Source organism: Felis catus, chromosome B1 (genome assembly GCF_018350175.1).
Source record: "Felis catus isolate Fca126 chromosome B1, F.catus_Fca126_mat1.0, whole genome shotgun sequence".
NCBI classification, from domain to species: Eukaryota; Metazoa; Chordata; class Mammalia; order Carnivora; family Felidae; genus Felis; species Felis catus.
Genome location: NC_058371.1, coordinates 97,884,677 through 97,902,311, shown reverse-complemented (window position 1 = coordinate 97,902,311; position 17,635 = coordinate 97,884,677). Strand labels below are relative to the sequence as shown.

The window sequence follows — 17,635 nt, the reverse complement described above, 5'->3', positions numbered from 1 at the left end:
TGGGAAAAGCTCTGACCCTCATATTATGAACTCTGGACTTTAAAAATAACGATATAGTAAGTATATATATATATATATATATATATATATATACACACATCTATATATACACATACATACATATATATATATACAAGTATATATATATACATATATATGTAATATATACTGATTGTAATAATCACTTCACTATGTATATATTATACACATATATATGTATAATATAAACTTATTGTGGTAATCACTTCACTGTGGAGAGTTTGGATGCATTTTAGTTATTGATAATGCATCAGTATTGGTTCATTAATTATAATAATACAACATATTAATATGAGATGTTAATTTTAGGGACAACCGGATAACTCTCTTTACTATCTTTGCAGGAATTCTGTAAATCTAAAACTATTCTAAAATTTTAAAACTTATTTACAGGGGTGCCTGGGTGGCGCAGTCGTTAAGCGTCAGACTTCAGCTAGGTCACAATCTCGCGGTCCGTGAGTTCGAGCCCTGCGCCAGGCTCTGGGCTGATGGCTCAGAGCCTGGAGCCTGCTTCCGATTCTGTGTCTCCCTCTCTCTCTGCCCCTCCCCCGTTCATGCTCTGTCTCTCTCTGTCCCAAAAATAAATAAACGTTGAAAAAAAAAACAACTTATTTACTGGTACTTCCAGCCAACCTCATGAGCCAGGTGCCCCAGGTAAGCAAAGTTTGGTGTAGGTTTTGGACGCACAACTTTGAGGGCAGCAGGACCCACCATCTTTTCTTGTCATAGGATGGCAGGATACCATCAAATACCTTGAGGTGGTGCAACATAGCCTGGCCTCCCTTGGTCTCGTGGGGCAGCATGTTCCTCCGCTGTCTGACAAATGTTCACCTGGGCATTCTAAAGTGGTAGGGGCTACAGAATGGATTGATGTTCATCCATTTGTGGAGGAAGGTCAAGTACTTCAACTTGTTTCTGTAGAAATTGCCATAAATGTTGATGCCCTCATAGCCCATGACTATGACCTCCTGGCCCAGCAGCACTTGTTTGGCCATGATGGCTGCTGGGTGACCCAGGAGATGGCCTTGGCCATAGGGATCAACACCTTCCCCTCTGCCATCCTCAGCAGCCTCTTGAGAAAAGCTCTTTTTGTAATTTGGATATTAACTCTTTATTGAGTACATAGTTTGAAAATATTTCTTCCATTCTCTAGGTTGTCTTGTCAGTGTTGTTTCCTCTGCTGTGCAGAAGCTTTTTCATTTGTTTATTTTTCTTTTGTTGCTTGAGCTTTGGTAATATATCCATGAAATCATTGCCAAGACCAATGTCATAAACCTTTCCCTCTATGTTTTCTTCTATTTACATTTCAGGTCTTAAATTTAAATCATTATCCATTTTGAGTCAATTTTTGTTTATGGTATGAGATAACGGTCCTATTTCATTCTTTTACATGTGGATATCCAATTTTCCCAGCACCATTTGTTGAAGACTTCTTTCCTCATTGTATATTCTTGGTGCCCTTGTTGAAGATCACTTGACCATATGTGCATAGGTTTATTTCTGAACTGTCAGTTCTGTTCCTTTTGGTCTTTATGTCCATGATACCATACTGTGGCTTTTTAACATATATTGAAATTAGGAAGTGTGATTCCACCATCTTTGTTCTTTTTTCTCCGCCCCCCCCCCCGACCCCCTACCAAGATTGCTGTAGCCATCTAATTCTTCTGGTGAAAATCCCATTGGAATATTGATGGGAATAGCATCAAATCTATAGATTGCTTTGGGGATTATGGCTGTCTTAGCAATATTAAGCTTTCCAGTGCATGAACACAGAATATCTTTCTATTTGTGTCTTTAATTTATTTCATCAAAGTAGTTTTCAGCATACAAGTCTTTTACTCCTTGCTTATATTCATTCTTAAGTATTCTATTCTTTTTGATGTTATTCTAGATAGTATTGTTTTCTTTCCTTTTTTAATAGTTCATTGTGTATAGAAACACAAGTGATTTTCATACATGAGTTTATGTTCTGCAACTTTATTGAATTTATTTGTTCTAACAGATTTTCCGTTGAGTATTTAGAATTCTCTATAAATATGATTACGTTACCTATAAACAGTTAATTTTACTTCTTCCTTTCCAGTTTGGATGCATTATATTTCTTTGTCTTACCTCATTATTTTATTTCAGACTTACATTTGTTCCTTTGAAATACTAAAAACATATTTATGTGTTATATAAAATTTTACTCTAGAAGATTTTTAAAAAGAAGCTATATCAAATGACAATGCACTTTGATTTGGGGGGAAGGAATTAAAAAACCAATATTATGAAAATATAGGTTTACCATTTCCATCATGTAAATTGATGCATAATGTGTTATATAAAATTTTTGGTCAAATGAATATGGTTTGAAATGAGTATCTGGAAATGAATTTGCAAGATACTTTTTGTTGTCTTTATTAGTTAGCAATCAACTATTAATGTTTCTTATATTTTCCATTTATAAACACTTAAACAATATATTACAATGGAATGAAATTGTATGCTACATACATGAGAATTATACAAATGAATGATGATAACAACTAACAGGGTGGCTAGAAGTATTCAGACTGAGTAAATGATCATGAACAAAATTACCTGATCATAGAACTAACACATGTCTGTTCTGAATCTTTTCATGTGCCCTCAAGTGATTCTTACATGGATCGAAATAACATTGAAAAATTTTGTTTTTAATTGTTACAAAAAATATACTGAAAATTGAGAGCTATTCTATGTTCATAGCCAGACTTTGAATTCCAAACACTCTAGAAGAAGTGAAAAAAAAAATCCAATCACTCTAAAGATTCTAGAGGACATGATTTTCCTTTATCTGTCAATGATGCTGGGTAGTCTTCACATGCACAGCATTGTGATTAATTTATTAACATGGATTGTATTACTCAGCATCTCATCTGTAATTTATTGGCTAAACAACCTTAGGTATTATTTTAAACTTAATTGTGACCCATGAAAACCTTTGATATTTATTTAGACTCCACACATCCTGTGATATTGAGTTTCCTCTGGGATGGTCTATGACAGCTGCAGTGCTTCAGGTTTTATTCTGCCTCATGCTTAGCATATCCCAGATCATCCTCTTCCTCCTTTCCAGGGGGATCTGCACTTATACACACCCCTGCCATACACCTGAAGTCATATAGTTCACTCTGCAGACTCCAGTTGCACCCTATTTATTTTGTTGGAAAACTCCATACTCTGCCTACCTGGACCAGTCCCTTTTCAGGCCCTCTGGCCATCTCTCATGATTAGAAAGAAAGAAAGAAAGAAAGAAAGAAAGAAGAAAGAAAGGGAGAGAGAAAGTAAGAGAGAGAGAGAGAGAAAGAAAGAAAGAAAGAAAGAAAGAAAGAAAGAAAGAAAAAGAAAGAAAGGAGAGAGAAAAAGAAAGAGAGAGAGAAAGAAGAAAGAAAGAAAGAAGAGAGAAGAGAGAGAAAAAGAAAGAAAGAAAGAGAGAGAGAAAGAAAGAAAGAGGGAGAAAGAGAGGAAGGAAGAAAATCCAACATTTAGTCAGATATGTCAAACAAACAATGTGGTAATCACTTCACTATATACATATACATAACTTTAGGGACACCTGGTGACTCAGGCAGTTGAGCGCCCAACTTCAACCCAGGTCATGGTCTCACAGTGTGTGAGTTTGAGCCCTGCATCAGGCTCTGCACTGACAGTGTGAGCCTGCTTCAGATCCTCTGTCTCCCTCTCACTCTGCCCCTCCCCTCTCATGCTCACTCGCTCTCTCTCAAAACTAAATAAACATTTAAAAATATACATATTGCTTTAGATGACATTGTGGAGAATTTGGAACCCTTTCACACTGGTGGTGGGAATGTAAAATGGTGCACCCTTCTCTGTTTTATTTATTCTTTTTTTGGAACTCCTGCTATTCTAATGTTGGACTTACTGGGGAAAGTCCTCCAAAAAACGTGACCACCAATTGACCTGTGAACTGGACCCAGGTGTTCGGAAGCTCTTCACTCCCTCTCTTGTCGTTAGGATGTGGTTTCTGCTTGCTTTTCCCACTCCCAGGGGAAGTCTGGGAGAGCCTTGAGATAGTGATGTGGTGTTAACACCTGAATGGTAGAGGAGACTGAACCTGGTTAAGGCTTCTTTATAAGATTTTAAAGTTAACTTTTAAGATTTGGTGGGTGATTACAGTGATCCATTTGTCTTGCTGTCGCCCAAGATACACCTCATATGTAGGTTCCCTTTGCTCATTAAAACTGCCACCTACCAACCTGGAGTAGCCTGCCATTTTCTTTGGTCTCTTCCTGCCCTCTAGAGAGGCCAATTTAAGATTCCATCAGGGACATTCCTGGAGGCTTGTGAACCAACAGACCTCTTGAATTAATCATATCCATGTTTTATACTTTCTCTTGTATTTACTACATTTGTCTTTTGCCCTACGTTTTGTAGACTCACTTGATCAAATTATTATTATTTTTTAATTGTTGTGGCTTATTTTTGTTTATAATAAAACATTCATGCATTTAATTTCCAGGAAACTTTCCTTATTCTCTGATCTTTTTTTATAGCGTTCTGTTATTTTTAAAGGAAGAATTTCTCAGATTAATGAGACTAATTAGGGAAGGTTTTATTTGTAAGAATTTTTGTCTTTGTTGTTTTTACTGTTATCTTACTAGTCTCTTCTCTCCCTAAAATATTTACTTCCTCCATGTCATGTTTTTCTATTATTAATCTTTTATCATTCTCTCTTATGTTCCTGATTTCTTAAAATGAATGGTTATCCTAGATTGTTCATTCTTATTTAATAATAAAGCAATAAAAATAAATGTATATATAGGTGTGCTTTGTTTGCTGGTGGACATTATTACTCCTGTGAGTGTTAAAAATCTTGCCTCAATTTTGCCAACTCCTAAATAAGAGAATACTGAACTTTTACTTTGACTATCAAACAGTCACCTAGATTTCACCAAAGTATTTATTAGATTTAAATTAAGAAGCATTTCTGTTTGGACTTAGCTTAGATTAGCTTCACCTTTTTTGGAGGGGAATAAAAAATATATATATATTATATATATATATATGTATAGTATATATAATATATATATATGCTCTTTAGTGTTTATTTTTGAGACAGAACATGGGTGGGGTAGGGGCAAAGAGAGGGAGACACAGAATCCAAAGCAAGTTCCAGACTCTGAGTTGTCAGCACAGAGCCCAACCTTGGGCTCGAACTCACAAACCTTGAGATCATGACCTGAGCCAAAGTCAGATGCTTTCTCAACTAAGCCACCCAAGTGCCCCAAATTTTTAAGTGAAGTATAGTTGACATGTAATATTAAATTCATTTTGGGTGTATAATATAGGGACTCAACAATTATATACATTACAAAATGCTCACCACATAAGTGTATTGCAATATTATTGAATATATCCCCTATGCTGTATACATTTCATCCCCTTGACTTATTTATTTTATAGCTGGAAGTTTGTACTTCTTAATCCCCTTCACTCATTTCACCCATTCCACTCTCTCCTCCCCTTGGCAATTACCAATTTGTTCTTTTTTTTAATTTTTTTAATGTTTTATTTATTTTTAAGACAGAGAGATACAGATCATGAGTGGGGATGGGGCAGAGAGAGAAGGAGACACAGAATCTGAAGCAGGCTCCAGGCTCTGAGCTGTGAGCACAGAGACCAACACGGGGCTCAAACTCATGAACTGTGAGATCATGACCTGAGCTGAAGTCGGATGCTTAACCAACTGAGCCACCCAGGTGCCCCCTAATTTGTTCTTTATATTTACAACTTAGCACCAAAAAACCACAAATAATCCAATTACAAAATGGGCAAAAGCCTTGAATAGACTTTTTTTTCCAGAGAAGACCTACAGATGGCCAAGAAACACATGAAAGGAAGTTCAATATCATTAATTAGAGAAATGCAAATCAAAACCACAATGAGATATTGCCTTACATCTGTCAGAATGGCTAAAATAAGGCACAAAGTAAAAAAAAAAAAAAAAAAGAAATAATAACTGTTGGCAAGGAAGCGAAGAAAAGGGAAAGCTCATGCACTGTTGGTGAGAATGTATACTGGTGTAGCCACTATGAAAAACAGTATGAGATTCCTCAAGAAACTAAAACTAGAGGTACTATGTAATCCAGTAATTACAATTCTGGGTATTTACCTGCAGAAAACAACAACACTAACTCAGAAATCTATATGTACGCCTATCATTTATAGCAGCATTATTTACAGTGGCCAAGATATGGATGCATCTAAGTGTCAATAGATGAATGAATAAGAAAGATGTGGTATATATACACAATGGAATATTATCCATAAAAACAATGAAATCTTGCCATTCACAACAGCATGGATGGATGCGGAGGATGTTATATGAGGGGAAATAAAACAGACAAAGACAAATATCATAATATCACTTACATGTGGAATCTAAAAAAATAAAACAAAAAACAAAGAGAAACAGACTCTAGTTTATTTTTCATTTAATTTTTTGTTTGAGAGGCAGACTGCAGAGATTTATGTCAACTGTTCTTCATATAGATTTTCCAAATACTTAATGCCTGTCTCTTCAGTGTCAGGCATCATTTCCATTCTTCATCCTGACTGTTCTGACATTTTAAAGGCTCCTGTGTTCTTCAGGACATGTTACTTTCCTCCAAGACTGCTGCATCATGGCTGAGCCATCCCTCAGCTGTGGACTCACCTGTTCTGCTCCACCAATCAACACTCATGTATCCAGGTTTCTTTTCATCAGACAGTATCTAAAATCTCTGGTATTTTGATTGTTATGGGTTTTACAACTCTAGATATTTTCATAGCTGCCAAATTAAAAAAAAAAAAAAAAACTTTCCCAAAGCCTAAGACTTTCAATCCCCTTTCACATGGTTGGAATGTGTCTGAGAGGTGACTCAATGAAGTGCATTGTATCATTGTATATGCATTTGCCATAATTTCAGCTCTCTGAATCCAGATAGAATAGTCTTGGATGTACAAAGGGAAATGATCTCTATTAGTATGCTGCCTGGCTTCAGACCATTTGGTATAAGAGACCACCACTTCCCATTGAACACTCTAAAAAAACATCAGTGCATATGCATTATGAGCATGTGTTATTCTACTTCATTTCCCAATGGATCACTTAGTTAGGCCATGCAGATTTTCTTAATACATCACATTCTATACTGCTATTCTCACATTCTATATTGACATCTCTGGTTATTACTGCCCATTAAGGAAAATTGAGCCCATTTTGCTCAAGTATTTTTTCCCTTGCCTAAGATTTAAAAATCCTAGTTGCAATTTCTCTCAGAGCCTATTTTTAGTCATTAGCTATTTAATATTTTATTCTAACTCATGAATTAGAGCTAGTTTCTTTCATTCTTGTAGTAAACTCTTATGCTTTGGAAGAAAGCTTCATCTTCACTATCATCAAGAATGTTTTTGTTCTCTCTCTCATAGTAGAATTAGATTCAGATACTCTGGGCTATCAGATACTTTTCCACTGTACCTTGTTGAGCAAAGATAAATACAGGGTTATATAATTCTTGGCTGCTACGGGTACAGCTTTGGAGATAGCTTCAATCTCTCAGTCCTATTATCTCCTTTCTTCCAGACAGTATGTGTGTATATATTTTATCCAACATGTCTAACACCAGCTCACTAGAAATGCCCGCATCTGGGAAGCTGGAATTTCCAAGAGACCATTTTAGATTCTTAACTGTAATTAATACTAAAACTTTAGTGACTAAAGAGACTTGTAAGTCTTCCCTTTGGTTTCTGTAGAGATATAGTGAGGAGGTTTATCATTTTATGCATTCTCCTTGAACTTCATTAATACCTCCTCAAATATGTACTGAGCTTCTACATGTAAGCATTTTTTTTTAGTTTCTAGGGATCCAGTTGAAAATCAGATAGATCCGTGCACTTTCAGGCTTAGAGGCTTCCCATACAAACAGAAAATTGAAAACAATACCAAAACAAAAAGTATCTAGTAATGTTATATGTTATAAAAAAAACGAAAAGTGCAGCACAGGATAGAGAATGATGGGAGAAGTTATCACAATGGTTGATCAGTAAAAAAGGAACATTTAAGCAAATCCTGGGTGAAATGGAATGTGAACAGTGTTAAGATATGATGATAAAGCATGATAAACAAATGGGGCGCCTGGGTGGCGCAGTCGGTTAAGCGTCCGACTTCAGCCAGGTCACGATCTCGCGGTCTGTGAGTTCAAGCCCCGCGTCGGGCTCTGGGCTGATGGCTCAGAGCCTGGAGCCTGTTTCCGATTCTGTGTCTCCCTCTCTCTCTGCCCCTCCCCTGTTCATGCTCTGTCTCTCTCTGTCCCAAAAATAAATAAATGTTGAAAAAAAAAAGCATGATAAACAAGAACAGGAAGAACAAAATCCTGAAGTGAGAACAAATGTGTAAGATGAGTAGAAAGGTAATTGTAGCTACAATATAGTGATTGAGTTGAAAAGTCATAAGATAATTGTAGTGAGAAGGGCATGAATATCTCATTGGTCAGTCTGCATATTATTCTGAGATGCTAAGCTAATTGGAAGTGTGCAAACCAAGGTAGTGTGATATTTAGTGTATGATTTTAAAAATCTATTTTAATTGCTTTGAGAAAAATTGTCTGTGGAGGGCAGGATTGGAGGCAGAAAAGTCATACATTTTCTTAGAAATTCAATAGAGAAATGATAATGACTTGGACTAGTGCCATCAGACATTGAAGACTTGAAGATAATCAATGTGGTCATCCTTTGAAGATCAACATATTTTGAAGATAGTTATAGAACTTTCATTTTATATGGTTACAATAAAATGAGAGGAAAAAAAAGGATGGCTCCCAGGATTTTTTTCCAGAGCAACAGGTGGTACCACAATTTGCTAAAATATAGAAAGGGAGTAATGGGCCTATCGATAGGTCATACAGGACTCTGTTTTGGACGTACTAAATATTTATTAGACATCTAAATAGAGATGCAGAATAAGGAAAATGTAAGTATGTAGCCCAGTGTAGTGGTCAAGACTATAAGATGAATTTGAGAATCATTAACAAACATATAGATCTGATGTAAAGCCTTAACCATATTAAAATCACATGTGTAAATAGAGAATAAAAGGCCAGTATCAAAACCCTGAAACACTTTAACATTTAGAGGTGAAGAAGGAAAAATACCAGAGATGACGACAGGGAAGGTACAACCAATAAACTTACCTATCAAAAGCCTACTTTCAAGAGACAATTCAGTTTTTCTTTTAAAAGGTGTCTATGGCTTATTTCTCAGATTTCTGATAACAAAGGCTATATTTCCAAGAGTTCTAGCAGAATGACATGGATCCAAAGTTTCCCTATTGGTGTCCATGAATAATTTAAAAGTTCATACAAATTTGCAAAGATTACCACAAGGGTAATCACCAGCTGGGCTCTAAGCTTCTAAAAAAATGTTTAGCTTGGGGCACCTGGGTGGCTTTGTCAGTTAGGCATCTGACTTCAGCTCAAGTCATGATCTAGTGGTTCATGAGTTCAAGCGCCGCATGGGGTTCTGAGCTGACAGCTCAGAGCGTGGAGCCTAATTCGGATTCTATGTCTCTCTCTCTCTCTCTGCCCCTTGCCCACTCATACTCTGTCTCTCTCTCTCTCAAAAATAAACAAATATTTTAAAAAATTAAAAAAATTTAGCTGAATTACAATATACACACATTAAATACATAAAGTACATTGATTTTAAATGTACATCTCAATAATTGTTTATTATTTATTATTTATTGTATTTATACATATACAAATGTCTCTTTTTTTTCCTGACACCACTTCTAACAGCAAATTGTGTGATTTTCTGACATCAACTGGGTATCCAACAATTCATTTCAATTCTGACATAAATTCCCAGAGTGAGCACAGACCTCACAGGTTAAAGGATCCATCCTGTAAGATTGCCCCTATGTCAGGCACTGGTCAAAAGTGATAAGGGAAAGGGGAGAGGCACCTGTACTTCTGACCAACTAGCTATAAACCAGGAGTTTCCACAATCTCTTCAAGTTCCATATTTCACTAGAGTGACTTACTGAACTCAGAACACTTCACTTATACGTACTCATTGATTATAAAGGATACAACACAGGAACAACCAGATGTGTTGGGCAAGGTGTGTACAGGAAGCAGTGCATAACTTTTATGTCTTATCAGAGCATGTCACCCTTGATATGTTCACCAACTCAGAAACTCCTTTAGTGCTTTTCTGGAGGTTTCATTTTATATGGACATGACCGATTAAATCAGTGTCCATTGGTTGTTAACTTCAATTCCAGTCCCTCAAGGCAAATTGCTAACAAAATGAGACATTTTTTGTGTTTTTTTTCCTCTAAGTTCTGTAGACTATTTTCTAAATATACCAATATACCAAGATTTCAAAATACATCAGATTTCCAAACCACTGTCTCCATTAGTCCTTAGAAGAAAGTGGAGATCCAATATATGCCCTAAGGCACTCTTTCTCTCCAACAGGTCAAACCTGGAGAGAAAAATATTATTTTCTAGCCAGCTGTATTTGGTAATACTTTTACCATAGACTCCACTGTGACTCTTAATGTTAGGAAATAGGAAACATTTGAGGATCCTAGAATTTGGAGCAATGTTTCTGCCAATCTTGATTTCTTTTGTTCTATCTTACTATAATACTTGTTCTTCATTTTCTCCTCTGATTCATTCTCCACCTCCACTCCTGTTTTTTTTTTGTTTGTTTGTTTTTTGCTTTTTTTAACAAGGAGGGGAATTGCTGCTCTGTGACTTAAGAAGACGAGGAGGTGTGAACTCAAAGAATACTTCTTCCCAGTTTCACTGCTTTCTGACTTCAAGTTGGGTTTAGCCAATGAAAGTTTTGGCAGAAGATAATAGAACAAGAGGTCAGAGATACCATAAGGGTTCCCTTCAATGGCTTGAAGTTTCATAGGCTATAGTAACCCTGTTTCTTTGTATTATTATTTTAATCTTAGTTGTAGTAATGGCTTTCCACTGTTACTATTTCCTTGATGCCTCAACATTCCTTATTGGTTTCCTTAGCCCTTCCCAAACCTCTTTAAATAAGACTAAATGTGCCTTCTCTTTCCTGTCAGGATCCTGACTAATAAAGTCATCTAGCCTACATTTATTTTTTTTAATTTTATTTATTTGAAAAGAGAGAGAGAAAGAGAGAGAGAGAGAGGGAGGGAGGGAGGAAGGGGCAGAGAGAGAAGAAGAGAGAGAATCCCAAACAAGCTCTGCTCTGTCAGTGTGGAGCCTGAAGCAGGACTTGATCTCATGAACCATGACATCATGACCTGAGCCAAAAACAAGAGTCAGATGTTTCACCAACTGAGATTCCCAGGCACCCCAACATTTAATTTTTTTTCAAATTTCTTATATACCAACATAAGTAGAAATGTTAATGGATCCAATATCAAGATAAAATGTCATTAAGAGTTTCTTAATATGTCTCCTTTTATTATTGGCTATAGAGTATAGAGAATTATACTCTATAGAATTATATCCAACGATTCATGGGCTTCATTAACTCAATCTACTCATTCTCAAAATCCACATCCCACTCAATCTTTTCTCCTTGCCTGTCACTTCTCTTTTAATTTATCTTACCTTAGTGTGCTGTATCCTCCCCTTTATGTCCCTAATTAGTGAGCAAAGTCTGTGACTGACTTCCTGGGCTTGTTGGATTCCATCCCACGGGAAGCATAAACACAGACAAAACTGATTTCAATTAGTGAAACAACTCTGGACAAAATATCTTAGATCTAGCACACTCTTTCAACAACAACTATTACCTTTCTGATCCTGACAATTATCTTTAAAAACTTGTTTTCTGTGTTTAATTTACTGTTTGAAGTTTTTTCTTCTCTCTCACAGGTTCCATGTGCTTGAATAAGATTTGAGTCCTTGGTATTGATAGGGTTCAGGGCAGGCTTCCCTAAAACATGCCAATTTGGTACATTGATTATTTTGAGTTACTTAAGAAACAGTCAGTGCAGGAAGGACACTCTGACCCACTCCTTTGCCCCCTGAAAGCAAGAAATAAATTCCCCATGTGAAGGGGACCCTTCCTGTGCCTGGATGGTAGAAGGCATCTTTATCACCAGAGATAGGAAATTCAGGACCAAGAAGATGGTATAAACAAACATTGTTACTTCTTCAAACTTATTTTGCCATTTTTTCACAAACTGTCTGAAAGCTATAAAAGCTACCTGCTTCAATCATTTCTTTGAGTCTCATATTTCTATGAACTCTTGTACATACAAAATTAAAGTTTTAATTTTCTCTTGTTAATCTCTTATGTCAATTTAATTATGTGTTCTTCAAAAAAAACCTGAAAGAAAAGAAAGGATAAGTTTTCCTTCCCTATAGTATGTTAACAACCAGCACAGGTTGACATCTTGTCCAATTAAATCATCACAACTTGTTATGGTACATTTGATTTTCATGTTGGCAAAGATTGTCCCATCAATTTGCAATATTACTCATAGACTTTCCAAAAACTGAAGCAAACCAACTTTATGTTAAAATTCCAGGTTATTCAGTACAGAAAAACCTTTCTTCATAGGACTAGTCCCAGGATAAAATGAGCTAGATATTTACTGTGGGGTTTATCATAAATTCAAATAGTGAAGCATAGTCCAAACTCTCTGACTGAAACATGCATTTTTAAATTTAGCTCATATTCCCTTATCCTACCACTTCAAGGGCTCCAGTCCTTTTAGCATATCCATCTCCATGGTATTTTTCTCCTTATGAGCGGTTATTACTATTACCATACCTGTTTATCTTGGACTTACTCCTAGTCTTAGAAATCATTCCAATGACAGTTTGGTGATATGATGTAGGGTATCTAGCTTGTTTCTACAGTGTATGTTGATTTAGGCATGCCAGACAATCATACTAATGTCAAAATCCTGAAAGGTAACCCTCAAATACATTATGTGGTATAAATTCTGAAAGGATATACAGGTACAGTTCCTACCCAGGAGGGGAAAAAAATAAGCAAACTTAACATGAGTGCATCACAACTACACATAGAGTCAGAAGAGGGTCCAACCTTTTCTGTATACAGTGGCTTGTCATTCATACATAAATGGAAGCCTCATGTTGATACACAGAAATATCTTCTCCCTTTGGTCTGTATTCTTCTTCTTGTGCAGAGTTCAAGTCCAGACAGACTTGAAACAGGGTTTATTCTGGGAAGGCCGTAGTAGAAAATTACAATGGATTAAGGAACACATATTTAGATATTCAGAAGGGAGGGCAAAGGACAAATACTTCTCTATACTATATTAAAAGTCCTTGTTCATTCAAAAAAGAAGAAAGTCTAAGGAGATTAAGAATAGAAAATCAAGCCCTGCCACATAGTGATGGGGCAGGAATAATCTGGCAAAGTAATTATATGATGGCTAGCTATTGTCCCACTGATGTTAATTGTTATTCTAAAACTGAATTTTTAGGATGTTGTTTATAGATCAAATAACTACTTTTATTTAAACTTAACAAATGAGGGGCGCCTGGGTGGCTCAGTCGGTTAAGCGGCCGATTTCGGCTCAGGTCATGATCTCATGGTCTGTGAGTTCGAGCCCCGCGTCAGGCTCTGTGCTGACAGCTCGGAGTGTGGAGCCTGTTTCAGATTCTGTGTCTCCCTCTCTCTGACCCTCCCCTGTTCACGCTCTGTCTCTCTCTGTCTCAAAAATATATAAACGTTAAAAAAATTAAAAAAATAAACTTAACAAATGAAAATTTAGTTACTCCTTCAAATGAACCATCAGTTATTATTAATTTTTAATTAATTTTTAATATTGCACCATATTTACATTTTAACATCAGTTTTGAAATTGATTAAGGGAATCTACATGAATTTATAGTCATAATACCTATGAATATATCATTATGTATAGCACTGAGAAAGGAAAATGTAACAAAAAAGTTTACTAATACTGTTCTGTACTTACCATATATCTGTACTTTCATTTTGACTTTTGGAAAAGATGAACTAGCTATTCTTGGATGAACAGTTATTCTAAATAAAACCAATAAAGCCAGAACAGTAGAGTTGTTTTAAAGGCATAGCACATGTATTTAGGCAGTAACATTTTTCAAGAGAAAGATCCAGAAAAGAGAGGATGCACAAAGGGCTAAGTCCCACAACTGAAGCCACTTTCTCACTTGAAAAATTTGTTCTTTCTGAAAAGGAGTCTAATAATGTAAAAATAGCTTCTAGCAGACTCACAGAGCTGGAAAGATAAACATTAGAAGATCTGCCAAGGAAAGGCCCTGAAAAATACTTTAAGTTTTTAGTTGAGATGCCAGAAAGCTCTATCAAAAGTAGCAGACAACTCTGATATCCCTTGTCACATCCTCTCAGACCACGTGATTTAGGGTCAGCTGTGGTGGTTGCTTCTGCACATGCAGATGACATCCCACATCAAGTTCTCCTTCCTGATTCACTAGATGGAAATCAGTACATCACATTGGCTTATACACAAGCACAGTCCACATATGGGGCAAATCAGTGTTTCAAGAGGGCTACCTCAGCTAAAGAGATATTGAAGCCACTAGATAAATGCTCATGTTTTCTGCAATTTAGCGAGTTTCTGGGAGATATTTGGGCACTTTTCAGGAAGTCGCAGTGAAATTGAGGTCCCTTGCCACCAGAACAGAATTGATAATAAACTCTTACATTATCTTTTCTTCCTTCCTTTTCTTAATCTCCTGTTTCTCTCATTTCTGCTTTCTGGGATACCCTTCCAGATATACTACTTGCATCCAAATTATTTTTTGGGCTCTGCTTTGAGTACTGAAGTAGACATAGAAAATAGTTTCTTATAATGGAATGCTAGAAATACATTATTCAATGGGTAAAGAGGAACAAAGAACCCCCTGCTGGTAATAAATGGGATGGTGATAACTCCTGTCTGGTTGAAGCATTACAATTATTAAGACTAATTTTACCTTGTGGTAGATTGAGATGAAATACAGCTTAAAGTAAAAGCACTGGTTTATATAATAATTTTAGTATTTGAAAGGATGGGTACACATTTATTATAAGGTTTTTGTAGAGTTGGCTGGCTTTGCTAACTGCCAGAGGCATTGAAGAAGGATAATGACCAGCTGAAGTTAGCCAACTACCAACTCAGAAAATGGATGGTTGACAATGCTGAAATTCTGGCCAAGAACTTAATCTCAAGGGGAAAAAACTACAAAGGGAACTGAATGCACAACCTTGAGTAATCTTCTATGCTAAAATCAGGGCCCTGAGACCCATAAAAAAGGCACATGTATGTGTGGACACGTGAAAACTCTGAGCCCTTATATTTACTCTTATTAATCCACCACAGGCAATCCCTCCTCCCTTGCTGGAGGACAATAGCCTGATCTTGTCTAGAGACCATTCAATGGCTTCATCTAAGCCAAACACATCACGAGGTGACTTTCTCCTTAAGATTCATACCTCATTGCCTCCAGACTAATTATGGGTAACATTGTCAGCATAGACAAAAGGGGAAAGACAGTCTCTATTCTGGGAGTACATAGTTTTTCTCACTGATAATAATTATAGGAACTCAATAATATATATACCTGTAGAGCTAAAAAAATGACTAGAAATGGGTTTGTGGATATTTCACTAAAGAAGATGAAATATAAGGTGGATAGAAAAGAGTTTTGCCCAGGGTGCCTGGCTGACTAGTCAGTAGAGCATGTGACTCTTGATCTCTGAGTTTGAGTCCCATGTTGGGTGGAGAGATTACTTAAAAATAAAATCTTTAAAACAAAAAAGAGTTTCTCCCATGACTCAATCCTCATATGCTGCTGGGACAGTCCTAGAATCTTGGACATGATAAAAGCCTTCAGAAAGTCAGATGACATAATTTGCCTTGGCAGAGGATTGAGCTCAAGTAAACAGGAATGTTAAAATAAATCTATTATATAAAATTGAAATACTTTGATGACTATGCTCCTCCTCATTTTGCTATAGCTATAATGAATTCATTTTAATAAAGGCACTTTGGTCTTTGGTCGCAATGGTTGCTGTCATTTCTAGATTAGGGTTGACACTAGGGAATATTTTCATAGAATTAGACTCATGGTGTTAATGGGATTATAGGATTCAGGAATAGTAGAAATCAGGCCATGGTATGTAACTGCCAGAAGAAAGGTAAAGTATTGGGAAGCCAAAGTGAAGTTACAACCAGAGTGCCTAGAGACACAGGAATCTGTGACACTGGAAACTAGATAGTGAGAGCAAGATAGGCAGTTGACAAAAAAAAAAAAAAAAAAAGATGTTCAAGATCTGATGAGTTAAAGCTGAGATGAGCTGCAATGATGGAAAAACAAAATCTCTCATCCAGTCTCTAGATCTGGGACCCTTCTGAGACCCTAAGCCCTTCAAATGAAAAAGATGCCAGTTCTTTTTGAGAAAGAAGACTAAAATGCCACAATGCTTTTCCAAATGGAAGTAAAGCTGTTTGACTCAGGCAAAGGAGAATAGAAAGTCGATATAAAGTCCAAACTGAGTATCCAAAATACCTACATAGTACACTAGCTACAGCGGAGGCTTTTGGAGGCCAGCCTTGATTCAAGTCTATTTCATGAGTCCAGTTAGGCCATGGACTCGTCCCAGAATTATTTCTATAGTCCACAAGTACATAACTGTGTTATATATACTTACCAATGAGAAGGCACTAGATTGTTCCCCTGACCTATGGATTAAGAGACGCTGTGGTAAGAAGAGCAAAATGGAAGACCTGGAAACTGCCCCGCATTCACACAAGACAGTACATAGGAAGCAACAGCTCATGCTGTAATGGACTTACAGAATTTAGCAACATCTGAATCGATTCATGAAAAGTGGTTCCTATCATTTGCAGAAAGATTCTGAAGCTACCATTGACAATTGATATAAAACTAAAAAGCCCTAGAAAACTGACATAAGAAGAAAAATAAATGTGAATGATCTAACACCTGTTTATTATGAAAGTATATGTCATCTCACAGGGCATGTAATAGGTCCATGTAACTTCACAGTAAATTATTGCACCCAAGAAAGGAACACTAGTCTTACACGACTTTTGCAGACTTATTTTTATGTGAAAGTTATCAAGATTTATTCATATTTATTTTTGTGATTCAACTATAAGTGGTATTGATTTTAAATTTTAAACTGTTGCTTACATATAAAAATTCAATATTTCTGCACATTGGACTTATATCATTCACTTATTAATTCACTTATTAATTCTAATATATGTAGATATCTATAGATTTTATAAATATACAATATTATTATATGTCAATATGTTTTATTTCTTCACATTCTTAAACCTTTATTTTTCTTATCTTATTGTACCAACTAGAAACTACGTAAGATGTCAAACAAATGCAGTAAAAATTGATGTCTTACATCTCTACTCTATCAAAGGAAATATTTAAAATATTTTACCAGTAAGAAAGAAATTTTATGGATTTTATTAATATTCTTCAACAGATTAATAAAGTTCTATTCCATGTCCACTTTAAGCTATGACTTTTTTTGTAAATAAGTTATGTATGGTGTTGAATTTGTCCAA

The 17,635-nt window shown here is 36.0% G+C and overlaps 1 pseudogene; it reads right to left on the bottom strand.

The window, feature by feature from the left end:
• Positions 1–651: 651 nt before the first annotated feature.
• LOC101084536 lies at positions 652–1,099 on the bottom strand (annotated as a pseudogene).
• Positions 1,100–17,635: the final 16,536 nt, after the last annotated feature.